The sequence below is a fragment of the Alexandromys fortis genome, unplaced genomic scaffold (genome assembly GCF_014885135.2).
Source record: "Alexandromys fortis isolate MF-2015 unplaced genomic scaffold, M_Fortis_MF-2015_v1.1 scaffold_159, whole genome shotgun sequence".
NCBI lineage: Eukaryota > Metazoa > Chordata > Mammalia > Rodentia > Cricetidae > Alexandromys > Alexandromys fortis.
In genome coordinates, this window is record NW_026068031.1 from 1,776,730 (window position 1) to 1,789,202 (window position 12,473).

General features: G+C 49.1%; 1 protein-coding gene across 5 annotated transcripts in view; it reads right to left on the minus strand.

Annotated features, from left to right (window-relative positions):
* Positions 1 to 12,473, minus strand: part of Dpf3 (double PHD fingers 3) — a 273,140-nt gene that overhangs the window by 233,693 nt on the left and 26,974 nt on the right. The window contains exon 1 of one of the 5 annotated variants that reach the window (XM_050164588.1): positions 10,266 to 10,739. The exons of the other annotated variants lie outside the window; for them this stretch is intronic. The gene's annotated coding sequence lies outside the window, so the exon portion shown is untranslated. Of the gene's footprint in view, positions 1 to 10,265; positions 10,740 to 12,473 lie in introns of those variants that run through there. 5 annotated transcript variants of the gene reach the window in all.

The window sequence follows — 12,473 nt, forward strand, 5'->3', positions numbered from 1 at the left end:
CCTCGGCTTCTGTTGGCAGTGTGGCGACCTTCCTTGCTGGTGTGCACGACGTGAACGCGCACAGCCTCCACCGCACCCAGTCAACGGTTGGAGCGGAATTTGCTTTTCCACAAACCGTGTACAGTTGGCTTTCCTAAACAGAGCCCGTGCCGTGTGCAACAGGACAGACACTGGGGATTGGCGTGTTTATAGGAAGATGTCCACTAGAGGATCAGAACAGGATTTCTCGCCTCTTACCAATCATCAAAGAAGTAGGGGAAATTGCTTCACAGCTGACTTCTAAACAGCTATTCTGGCACAGACTTGCAGACATGTATGCATGCTCACGGTGGCTTGGAACATGCAAGGGAGGCTACACAAACCAGTGGACAGCTACGAGAGCAGAACGGGCATAGGGCAAGTCTCTTAAGGTTTTATTTTTTAATTGTATATACACGGGAGTGGTGGGGCACAAGTGCAAGTGTGTCCGCTGAAGTCAGAAGACGTGTTAGATTTCCTGGAAGCTGGAGTTACAGGTGGTTCTGAGCCACCCCACGTGGGTGCTGGGACCCGAGCTCAGGTCCCGTGCAGGAGCAGCATGCACTCTTAACCATTGAAGCTATCTCTCCAGCCCAGGAAGCCCTTTGACCCTTGCTTTATGCCCTTTTGTCCTGTACAACACTGCTTTCTGTGTGTTGAAAAGTCACAAAACGAGAACTATATTTTAACATCATTTGTTTTTTCCAAAGGGGATAACGTGTCCCTATTCTTTTGTTTGTCTTTGTTTTTGTTTTTGTTGTTGTTGTTTTTATTTTTTTTATTTTTTTATTTTTCGAGACAGGGTTTCTCTGTAGCTTTTTAGTTCCTGTCCTGGAACTAGCTCTTGTAGACCAGGCTAGCCTCGAACTCACAGAGATCCGCCTGCCTCTGCCTCCCAAGTGCTGGGATTAAAGCCGTGCGCCACCACCGCCCGGCCCTGTCTTTGTTGTTTTGAGACAGGGTTTATCTGTGTGGCTCTGGCTACCCTGGAACTCTGTAGGCCAGGCTAACTCACAAAGATCCACTGGCCTCTGCCACCTGAGTGCTGGGATTAAAGGCGAGCACCACCGATGCCCAGCAATGTGTCACTAGTCTATGCAAAGTACAAGAGTAGATTTTGCAAACATCTTGCTGACTACATGAACTGCAGAAACTCTTGAGACAGGCACAGTGGCACACGCATGTCACTTGGAAGGCTGAGGCAAAAGAATCAAGGTAATCCTTTCCTACACAGCAAGTTTGAGACCACCCTAGGATACATGAGATCCTGCCCACCCCCACCCCCAAAACACCACGAACTTTCATCCTGATACTGTCAACATTTAGGCGGCTTCCCTGGAAGCCACCCTGAGATGCACACTGGATGGAAGTGAAGGCCAAAACTGCATTCGGTAGTGCGCTGTGCAGTCAGACCTGATCCACACCTGCAAGACCAGCAACATGCCCAGCCTTGTCTCCCCTCCAGGAGAAACTGAGACCTCATACCGCCTTCCCCACTTGCCCACCACCAGCTGGGCTTGGCTCCAGATCCCATTCCCCAGAAAACCCAAACACGATGTCACAAAAGCACCCCACAGAATGACATCCCTTCATTATCAAAGCCATCTCTTTTTTTCTTCCTTCAAAGTTGGGGTTTCTCAAAGGGTACAAACCTCTTTGGCCATCCAAGTGTTTCCTTAGAAAAATTTAGGTTGGAGGCTTGGAAAACAGAAACCTCACCTCCCAAGGTCCTCACTGGTGTAAGGCGATCAATCAATCAGAAATGAAGTAAAATTAAGTTCAAGTGATGTGGCTGATGGGAAAACCCAAATTGTTTACAACGGCTACACTTGACACATTTTTCTCGTGAATACAGCTAGACTAGAGGTTCCTAACACTGCCACCCAATAATATATAGTACCTCACCTTGTGGTGACCCCAACCATAAAATTATTTTCATTGCTACTTCATAACTGTAATTTTGCTACTGTAGTAAATTATAATACAAATATCTGGGATTTTCGATAGTCTTCAGCGACCCTGTACAAGGGCTGTGCAATCCTAAGGGGTCGCGACTCACAGGTTGAGAACCTCTGAGGTAGACAGAGTTGAGAGCAAACCTGCCACTGGGAATCTTAGTGCACCCTGTGTCCCTTGCACTCCTGGTATCCGGCAGTAGGAAGCTCCAGGATCAAACCGTCCAGTTCACTTAATGATAGTCACAGGGGTCCTGAAGCTGGGTTACTGTTCGCATTTGCCATCACAACCCTTGAAGTCACGGGGGCAGGAGCGGCGCAGATTTGTGCAACAAACCAGAATGCATTCCTTTCAGGGCACAAATGTCCTTCTTATTCTACTTTTGCCCTCTCCTTTCCAAGGCTGATTTAGAAATGACGGGAAGAAGCTAAGAAAACTCTCACCTTTAATTAATATTAATCAGAACTGTGCAGTCCCCGGATGATCAGAGCCCAGACTACATAGGACTTGAAAGAGCGATTGAGACTTTGATATGGAATAGGAAAACGTAACAGGCAGGAGGGGTGGCAGAGAGCAACCTGGGAGGCCTAGGGCTCAGCTTCCCCCAGCTCCATCCCGGCCTTGCTCAGTGTGGCTCGCTCCTGACTATCCCGTCTCTACCCTTCGGCCTGCGGGATGAGCACATGGTTCTTGCCCACTTGCCTTGATTTACTTAACAACCAGAAATGTTAGTGGCCACTCCCTACCTTCTCTCTCTGTCGTCTCCCGGGCACCACTTCATCCCTACCCCGAGGAAAACAGTAGCCCATTACTATCAGCCCCATTTTATAGACAAAGAACTGAGGCCCACCGCGCTGATGCGGCAAGGCCGGGCCGTTGGCCCCTGCAGCCCTGATCTGTTTAGAGCATTGAAACGCGTGGCCCGGAAGATGTGCTGCAAAGACTTCTGAGTTGTGAGAGGTTCCTGCCTGTAGAGAAACACGGAACTCCATCCTCCTCACGCCAGTCCTAGCGCTCTCTGTGGATTCAGCCTACGCTGTACGCTGAGGTTTCCATTCTTGGATTTTTGTTTTCTTCCGGGAAAGCCACAAGCTTAATGTACCCCAACCCCTCGAATTTGCTTCGCTGCTGAAGGTGGCCTTGAATTCCTAATCTTTCTGCCTCTATCTCTCAAATTCTGGGATTATAGGTGTGCACTAACACAGACAACTTACCACTGAGTTTATAGAAAAATTTGCAACTAAGCCTATCTCAGAAACCCAACAGCCAAGGCAGGGTGGGGATGGGAGCGAACTGTTTTCCCACGGGACTCTGAGTCAGTGGGACAGGAGGAAGGGCAGCTCTAGGGTGCTGCTAGCTAGGGACCCCACACCTCAGCGGTCCTTTAATGACTCCAGGCATAAGCATCAGTAAGAATCCCACATCCTACTCCCTATCCTTAGCTGTCAGTATTTTAGATTCTAGAGCCCAGATGGAGCACCGCTGCCCAGAGCTAAGTGGGCTTTAAGGAAACAAGCATCTGTGGGATCATTCTGTCCAAGGGCTTCCAGCAGGACCAGTCCACAGTGTCCTCAGCCCAGACTCAGTGGCAGCCACACACCCCTTCTTCATTCCTTTACTGCAGAGCTCTTCTTCCCAGGGAACCAACGAATGCACCCCAGCTCCTCTAGTCCCACTGAATCTTTCTCCAGACCAGTGGTTCTCAGCCTCCCTAACACTGCGACCCTTTAATGCAGTTCCTCATGTTGTGGTGACCCACAGCCTGTAGCAGACTTTCTTTGGGGCCACCAACCAGCTCCCAAATTACGACATGGAGACTTCTTACTTATGAACGCTCGGCTTCATCTTATGCTTGCCCCACTCCCTCTTATAATTTAACCTGTTTCTCTTCATCTATGGTTTGCCTTGTGACTTTTTTCCCCCAAGACACAGTTTCTTTGTGTAGCTTTGGAGCCTGTCCTGGAACTCACTCTGTAGACCAGGCTGGCCTCGAACTCACATAGATTCACCTACTTCCGCCTCCTGAGTGCTGGGATTAAAGGTGCATGGCCTCAGGACTTTTTTACCTTTCTCTCATTCTGTGTGTCCTACTCTGTGTCTGGCTGGCTGACAGCTGGCTGACCGCCCCGGGTGTCTCCCTTTCTTTCTCCCTTCCTGTCTTCTCTCTGCTCAGCTCTCGAGTCTAGGGTCCTCCTTCTATTTATCTTCTCTGCCTGCCAGCCCCACCTCTACTGCCCAGCTATTGGCCATTCAGCTTTTTATTGGACCAATCAGGTGCCTTAGGCAGGCAAAACAACACATCTTTACATCATGAAATAAATTCAGCATGACAAATGTAACACGTTGTTTGGTTGAAAGCATCCCCTCAGCCCCTAACATCCTTATACCCAAAGAATCTGGAATGTTTGGGTTAAGGCTCCACCCCAGCCCCTGGCATCCATGTATCCAAGGAGTCTGGAATGTTTGACTGGAAAGTTCCACCCAAGCCCCCTCCCCTCAGAGTTGCCACAGTCCAAACTCCACCTCCTAGAAAGTCCACCAAACTGTGATCCCTCCCCAGAGAGGCTCAAGACCACTCCCACAGGCTATTTAAACTGCCCCCCAGAAAATGAGCAGGTAGTCTTTCTGGTCTTTCTTTCCATCTCCATCCCTGGGGGGGCTGGAAGTCCACCCAGGAGCATTAGTATCCATTAAACCTGGGCTTTTTCCAACTTAGTCTGATTTGGTCAGTCTGATTTGGATTACTGCATCGGCAGAGAGATTTATAGGGGCGTAAAGACTTTTCACACATCTTTGCCTAGTTAAAGTAATATTCCACACCAGCCATAAAATTATTTTGTTGCTGCTTCCAAACTGTAATTTTGCTACTATTATGAATACATATATATATATATATATTATACAGAATATCTGATAGTGACCCCTTCCCCAAGAGATTGCGACCCACAAGTTGAGAACCCCTGTCCTAGACCCTCTCCTCTAAGTAATACAGCTTCCTTTCTTCTCTGACCAAATCTAGAAGATGCTTACCCTACCCCAGCCAGAATATTCTCAATTTACTCTCTGGGGGAAGTGTCTGCTTCCCAAGCCCTGCCCAGGTCTGGGGAGGGAAACTACCTTCTAAGAATGTGGGAGTCTAGACCTTCAGGAACAGGGATCCTTGCAGGAGATGTTGCTCTGGAAAGCAAAGAAGACAAAACCCTCCCCACCCACCCCCACCCCTGCACCTAGGCTTAAGAGCATAGCTGTCTACTGGCCCCTCCCCTTTTCTCAGCTCTGATTTGGCACTAGTCACTGTCTTAGAATTTCTCTTGCTGTGATAAAAAGCCATGACCAAAAGCTACTTGGAGAAGAAAGGGTTTGTTTCATCTTACAGCCCTCAGTTCATGCTCCATCATTAAGGGAAGTTGGGACAAAGACTTGGAGGCAAGAACTTATTATAAAGCAAAGGCCAAGGAGGGGTGCTGCTGACTGGCTTGCTCCCCATGGCTTGCCCAGTTTGATTTTTATACATCCCAAACCAACTACCTAAGGGTGGCACTCCTTTCAGTGGACTGGGTCCTCCCACATCAATCATTAATCAAGAAAATGCTCCCACAGACTTTCCTACAGGCAGTCTGGAGGAAACATTTTCTCAATTAAGGTTTCTCATCCCAGATTAAGGACTAAGGACTAGGCCAGTCTAAAGCCAGCAGTGCGAACAAGGCAGGAGGCCTGCATAAGCTTCCCACACAGGAGGCCGCAGTGAGCCACACAGGCATCTCACCTTGCCAGCCATATCTCTGCCACTTCAGGGCTGAGACCCCACTACACCCAGGGCTCCCCAGAAAGGGGATGCAAAGTGGGGAGAAGACTCATGAACGGATGGGGAAGCTCTGGTCAAGCTAGGGCCGACACTGACCGCTGAAGTGATTTGTTAGCCCTTTCTTCACGAGTTAATTCGCTTCCAGCAGATTCCATTAGTGCCCTTACAGACCCAGGGCCTGGAGGAGGGCCCTGGAGGAGCTGCTGACTCAGCCACAGAAGGGGGTAACAGGGAAGGCAGGCCGCCTTGCACGGGAGCCCTTTGCCCGGGGTTTCTGTTTGAAGAGCTTAGAATAACTATTTGCTAAGCTATTGTTAGGCAGCACCTCCATACCACATATAGAGAGAAAACACATGAACCTTTGGCCACCGCACGTAAATGGCCAACCAGAGGCTGATGCAATGCAGGAAAAGGATTCTCGTGTAAAACAATCTGGTCTTCCTGAGAGCAAGAATAAAACAAAAGCCAAGGTCATAAGGTAGTCAGTCCATCGGCAGCTGGGGACCCATGCCCTGGATGGGGGGAGGAGCGGTGACCTCTTCAAGTGTCTGGGAGCCACTCCTGCCGCTATCATGACAAATAACAGCAACTTGTGGGTGGGTGTGCACATGCACAGGTGTGTATGGAGACCAGAGGACTGCTTCTGGTGTCCCTCCTCGGTTGTCACTTTGAGTGTGTGTGTGTGTGTGTGTGTGCGTGCGTGCGTGCGAGTGTGTGTGTGTGTGTGTGTGTGTTGAGGCAGGGTTTCTTATTAGCCTGGAGCTCACCCGGAAGGCTGAACTGACTGGCCGTCTGCCCTCAAGATCGACCTGCCTCCACCTCCCTTGTATGATTATTTCGGGGGTTAAGCTAGCCGGGCGGGCATATGGAACAAGGGGCCCCGCTCCCTTCAACAGAACTGACTGGCCATCCACCCCCAAGGTTGACCTGCCTCCACCTCCCTAGCACCTAGATTACAAGCTCCCAGCCGGCCGGAACTCAAGTCCTCAGGGTTGCCAGGAAGGGCTGGCATATAGCCAAGGAGCTGGGCAGTGAGCTCTGTGTGTAGGTCTCATTCACTCCTTGGGACTTTGGGGCGAGGATGAGCTGTGTCGGGGGAGCAAAGCCACACAGCTGCAATGTGCCCAACCAAGGCCAGGTGTGCAGGCCAGGTGTGCTTGAGAGTGCACTTCGCCACCCTGTGACCCAACTAAATTCCTCAAGCTACAGCAAGGCATGGAAATAAGGAAGATCTGGGGAAACTGGCTCTAGCCACACACATGCCCCCCCCCCCCCCCCCAGGTAAGGGCTCTCAACGGGTGACTAACTCCTGAACTATGCTCTTCCATAGGGTGAATGAACCTGTGTCTTTTTTTTAATATTTATTTATTTATTATGTATACAATATTCTGTCTGTGTCTATGCCTGCAGGCCAGAAGAGGGCACCAGACCCCATTACAGATGGCTGTGAGCCACCATGTGGTTGCTGGGAATTGAACTCAGGACCTTTGGTAGAGCAGGCAATGCTCTTAACCTCTGAGCCATCTCTCCAGCCCCCATGAACCCGTGTCTTAATGGCCCTTTTGGTTCAAACCACAACTAGGACTAGGCACCCAGGGACCAGCCCAGTGACTGTGGGGGTCGGGATGTACATAGCTAGGGCGCCATCCTTCCCTCCAAGAGGTGACAGTCCCCTGGCCTTATACCAAGGCAAAGAGTTTCAGACTCCATTCTAGCTCCTCAGTCCTACTCAGAGACTCCTTTGATCACGAAGTATTTCTCGAAGCATTTTGTCCATCTTCTATTATTCTATAGGGACCCACATGCAAGGAACACCTTTCACAACCAACTGGGAGACAGTTTTCCCCCCGAAGCTGAGCTGAGCGCCCACCTAGCAGCCTGCCTACCCAGCTTTTCAAAGTCCTTGGTCCCTCTTTGGCTGTCACAGTTCTCCGCAGCTTCCTCCCACACCCACACCATCCCCTCCAACCTAACAGAATCACATTTTCCCATCTGTTAGTACAGTCTGGTGCCTGGTCATCCCACTAGACCTTACCCTTGCCCAGGGAACAGAGGGGATGGACTGAGCAGTGTGGCTTCACACCCGTCGCCCTCCACGGGCTGCGCCCTCCACGGGCTGCGCCCTCCACGGGCTGCGCCCTCCACGGGCTGCGCCCTCCACGGGCTGCGCCCTCCACGGGCTGTTGTCAGTCTCTCTGCTCTAGAGACACACCTGTGACAAGAGAGAGGGCATGCTGCACCCAGGGCACGTGACCATGGGTGCACAGCCCAGAGCAGCAGGGAAGCTCCAGAAGGGAGTCACCCCAAGTCCTCCGAGACTCAGAGATAGGAGGACGGATGCCCTCCAAGACAACCCCGAAGTGCTCAGCACCTTGTCCAAACTAAGGAATCTCAACCTCAAAGACATATCTGATGCCAAGAGTAAACATGCCACCTACTTCCCAGCCCAGTCCAGTTCTGCGCATCATAGGGCACAGAGACAAAACATAGGGAAAAGTTGACACTGTCCTGGCCAGACAGCCCCCCCACCCCCTTTCAGTTGGGGTTCAACAGCCTTTGCTGTCCTTCTTTTTCACCAACCTTCATTATTTTCATGAACACTCTCTGGTGAGTGTTATAAGCACTAGTGTATGAAAACAGCAGCTGCTGCAGGTTAGTGTTTCTAACTGACCGCCGTGTTATTAGCACACACCAGTCTACACAACCTGTTTTTAACCACTAGTTCTTCACTTTTCAATTATTACATTCCTATCAAGGAAAAAAGATTTGGCTATCTCTACCGCATGCACATACGCTCTTTCTCTCCAGTCCCTGGTTTTCTGCCTGCCTGTCTACAATCTGCCTGTCTCTGTATCTGTCTCAGTCTATCCATCCATCTATCTATCTCTCCCACACATCCTCTCCTCTTTCCCCTCTGTGTCTATATATTTTAAATAGATTTCTATTTCCTCAGTGATTATTATTTCTATGGCTGTGGTTATATAAACTCTCTTCAGAACTGAGAGATATAGTATACTATAATTACATTTTCTCCTCTGAATAGCTTGTGTTCTCATGAATTAATAATTGGATTATTTAATTCATTTGCTTAGTGTTGTATGTACTTGTACTGGCTGATTTTGTGTGTCAACTTGACACAAGCTAGAGTCATCAGAGAGGAGGATACTCAGTTGAAGAAAAGGCCTCTGTGAGATCCAGCTGTAGGCATGTTCTTAGTGATTGATGGGGAGGGGCCCAGCCCATTGTGGATGGGACTGGTGGTCCTGGGTTCTATAAGAAGGCAGGATGAGCAAACTATGAGGAGCAAGTCAGTAAGCAGCACTCCTCCATGGCCTCTGCATCGGCTCCTGTCTCCAGGATCCTGCCCTGTTTGAGTTTCTGTCCTGACTTCTTTTCTGGTGAATAGCAGTGTGGCAGTATAAACCGTTTCCTCCCCAGCTTGCTCTTCGGTCATGGTGTCTGGTTGCAGCAGCAGAAACCCTAAGACAGTACTCAATATTAATTCAAGCACTTTTGAAAACAAAGTAAATTTGGATGGATGTATATGATTTTAGCATTTTCCTGACAGAAAACTTATTTGATCTTGATAATATTACAGCCACCTCCCATAAGCAAGCTAGGCCACAGGAAGACACTTGCTTGATATATACTGCTAATGTCTGCACTTGGTACATACTGCTTTTTTTTTCTTTCTTTTCTTTTCTTTTTTTTTTTTTTTTTTTTTTTTTTTTTTTTTTTTTTTTTTTTTTTTTTTTTTTNGGTTTTGGAGCCTGTCCTGGAACTAGCTCTTGTAGACCAGGCTGGTCTCGAACTCACAGAACTCACAGAGATCCGCCTGCCTCTGCCTCCCAAGTGCTGGGATTAAAGGCGTGCGCCACCACCACCCGGCTGGTACATACTTCTTAAGGAAGGAGGGAAAACCCACAACCTTTTTCGTATTTTCTATTATATCACAATAATGAAAATAGAATGTCATGAGTAAGATTTTTAATGCTTTAACTTATTTCATTATATGTAGAGACTGTACTGTATTAGCCATTAGTTTAGTATTCAATCTAGTGAAAAGGCTGAACACTTTTGTCCATAGACTCTCAGATCTGAGCATGCTCCACTTCAGTACTGCTGGTGGACTACTGAGCTACCCTTCCATCTCCTGGCACGGTATTAGCATCTACTAAGCATACAGCTGACTGGCATACATCATTGGGGCGGGCAAACAGTGCTCAGAATGATCCTAAAAATGCCTTAAGACATAAAATGTAGCGCCTGCACTACAGGACGGTATGAGAGCCGGGAACTAGGCTGGAGACTTAAAAACACACACACACAGACAAAGACACGGGGACACGGGTCATCCTTGATACAAGAGTGCCAAGAATGCCAACTTTATTGGGCTTAGGGGCAGGTTATATATGGATCCTTAACTGACAGCCACACCCCAGCTCTCGGGATCTTTCAGCTGCAGGCCTCACCAGAACCCACTCACCTGCCATCAGGGTCTCGTGCTCAGAGCAGCTGCAGGCACAGGTAAACAAGTTGTTTTGCTCAGTTCACTCCGGCAGGCAAAGGGTCTGAGGCAGGCAAAGAAAGTCAAAAGGACAGGGGTCTGTAGCTCCCAACAATAAAATAGGAATTGGGGGCTCAGTGCCTAACTAGCTCACTGTGCCAGTAGAGCAGTTCACTCGCCCAGAGTCTAGGTGAGACCACCTGACTCAGTACTCCAGTCTCCCCAGATGGAACCCTAAAACAGACGACTCCAGCAACACCCCGGCCCACCAGACGTCTCCACCTAAAGTGAAATCCCCAACCTCAAGCTTGCAGAGCAGAGCAGAGCCCACCCACAGCTGGCTCCCCACTTGTCCTCACATCTCCAGCCTGCTCAGCCCCAGGGCTGTGGGGTCACTTATGTCTCTATTTTTTTGCCACTCTCCCAATCCAGCTCCTCCACAAGTCCTACCACCTGACCCAAAAAGCAAAAGTCCAGCCACTCCCTGTCACTGTTGCCACCCAGAGCTGAGCTCTATCCTCTGCCTTCTCTCCCAGTTCTCCCCCTGCCTCCCCCAGGCCTCCCCCAGTCTCCCCTCAACAGTGGTGATGCTGCTAAGGCCCTCCATGAGCTCCCAACTCTCTCTGCCACAGCCACACCCACAAAACAACAACTGCACTTCCCCCTCAGGACCCCACCATGATCCAGCTGCCTGGATCCCCTGCTTCAGGTGATCCTAGAATGGCAGGTTTAGTGCCTCCCTGGTCACATTGTTTTCAGTTCTTATCCTCAGCATTCCCTGTTCGGCGTTCCTGCTCTGGTTAGTTCCTCTGCAGTTCACTTCTTTACTGAAAATCCCTTCTGAAGGCGGTGCTGAAACCAAGCTCCACGGTGGCAAGGACACTCCCCATGTCCCATTTTATTTGCCACTACAGGTCCAGCCCTAGAACAGTGCTGGCTTCAATGTGTGTTGGGCTAATAAGGACTTCTCAAAAACAGTATCATTCATACAAGACTGGTTTGTTCTATTTTATATGTGAGTGTTTTGTCTGTGTTATGTACATATACCATGTCTGTGTTATGTTCTGAGGAAGTTAGATGATGTTGGACTGCACCCCCACCCCAGGAGCTGGAGTTACATATGGCTGTGAGTGACCATATCGCTGCTGGGAATAGAACCCAGGTCCTTTGGAAGAGCAGCCCATGCTCTCGACTGCTGAGCCATCTCTCCAGCCTCAAGAAGGGGAAATTTTGTAACCCCCTTCAAGATAGAAGGATACATTTTTGGGTTCATTGTGCATGCGTGTTTGTGTTAACCTGTGTGTCTATGTATTTCTGTCTGTGTGTGTTTAGCTATGTGTACGTGTCATGTGTGTTTCTGTGTCTATTGCTGAGTGTGTCTGTGTGTTTCTGCATGTTTCTGTGTATTTAGGTTTCTTTATGTGTGTGTATGCATGTATGTATGTATAGGTATGTGTGTATGAATATGTGTGTGTGTTTCTGCGTGTCTATTGCTCTGAGTGTATCTGTATTTCTTTATGTTTCTGTGTATGTGTGTGTGTGTGTGTGTGTGTGTCTGTTCCCTCTCCTGGTCCCAGAGATGGAAACCATCTGCTCAGTGGGGACAGAAGGAGGTACAAGTACCACTGACCCGAAGGTGATTGTCACCTACAAGCTTGAGAGGAAGAACTGGTGGCTGAGAAGGGAAGAGAAATTAGCACATAGATGAGAAACACACTTTCAGAAACTCCCTCTCAGGTTGTGAGTCAGTTGAGGCTGGCACTGGTGACAAATTAATTTCATGACGCTGTTGCTCGCACTGGAACTTTAAGATTCAAAAAAAAAAAAAACCAACTGATGTGTGGAAAAGAGCCCGTGCGTCTGCCTGCATATCTACTAGTTCACTCTAGTAACAAAACAAGTTGTTTTCCAAAAGCACTTGCTTGGAATGTGCACCGAACCACCTACTGTGTGCCCAATGGACCAAGAGAGAAAGAACTAAAACTCTAGAAAGACTCGGGGAGCTCCCACAGGTGGCACTGCCAACTGGAAGCCACCATGCTGAGCGTGCCTGCTCAAAGCAGGAACTAGAATGACCTGCTCAGAGGTAGCTGGTTCCTCCTGAAGAAGGCCAGGCCTTGGAGGGGAGCAGAGACCTGAAGGTGGTCATGGAGTTCTGTGCCGCGCTCTGAGACCTGCTCCCTTCTC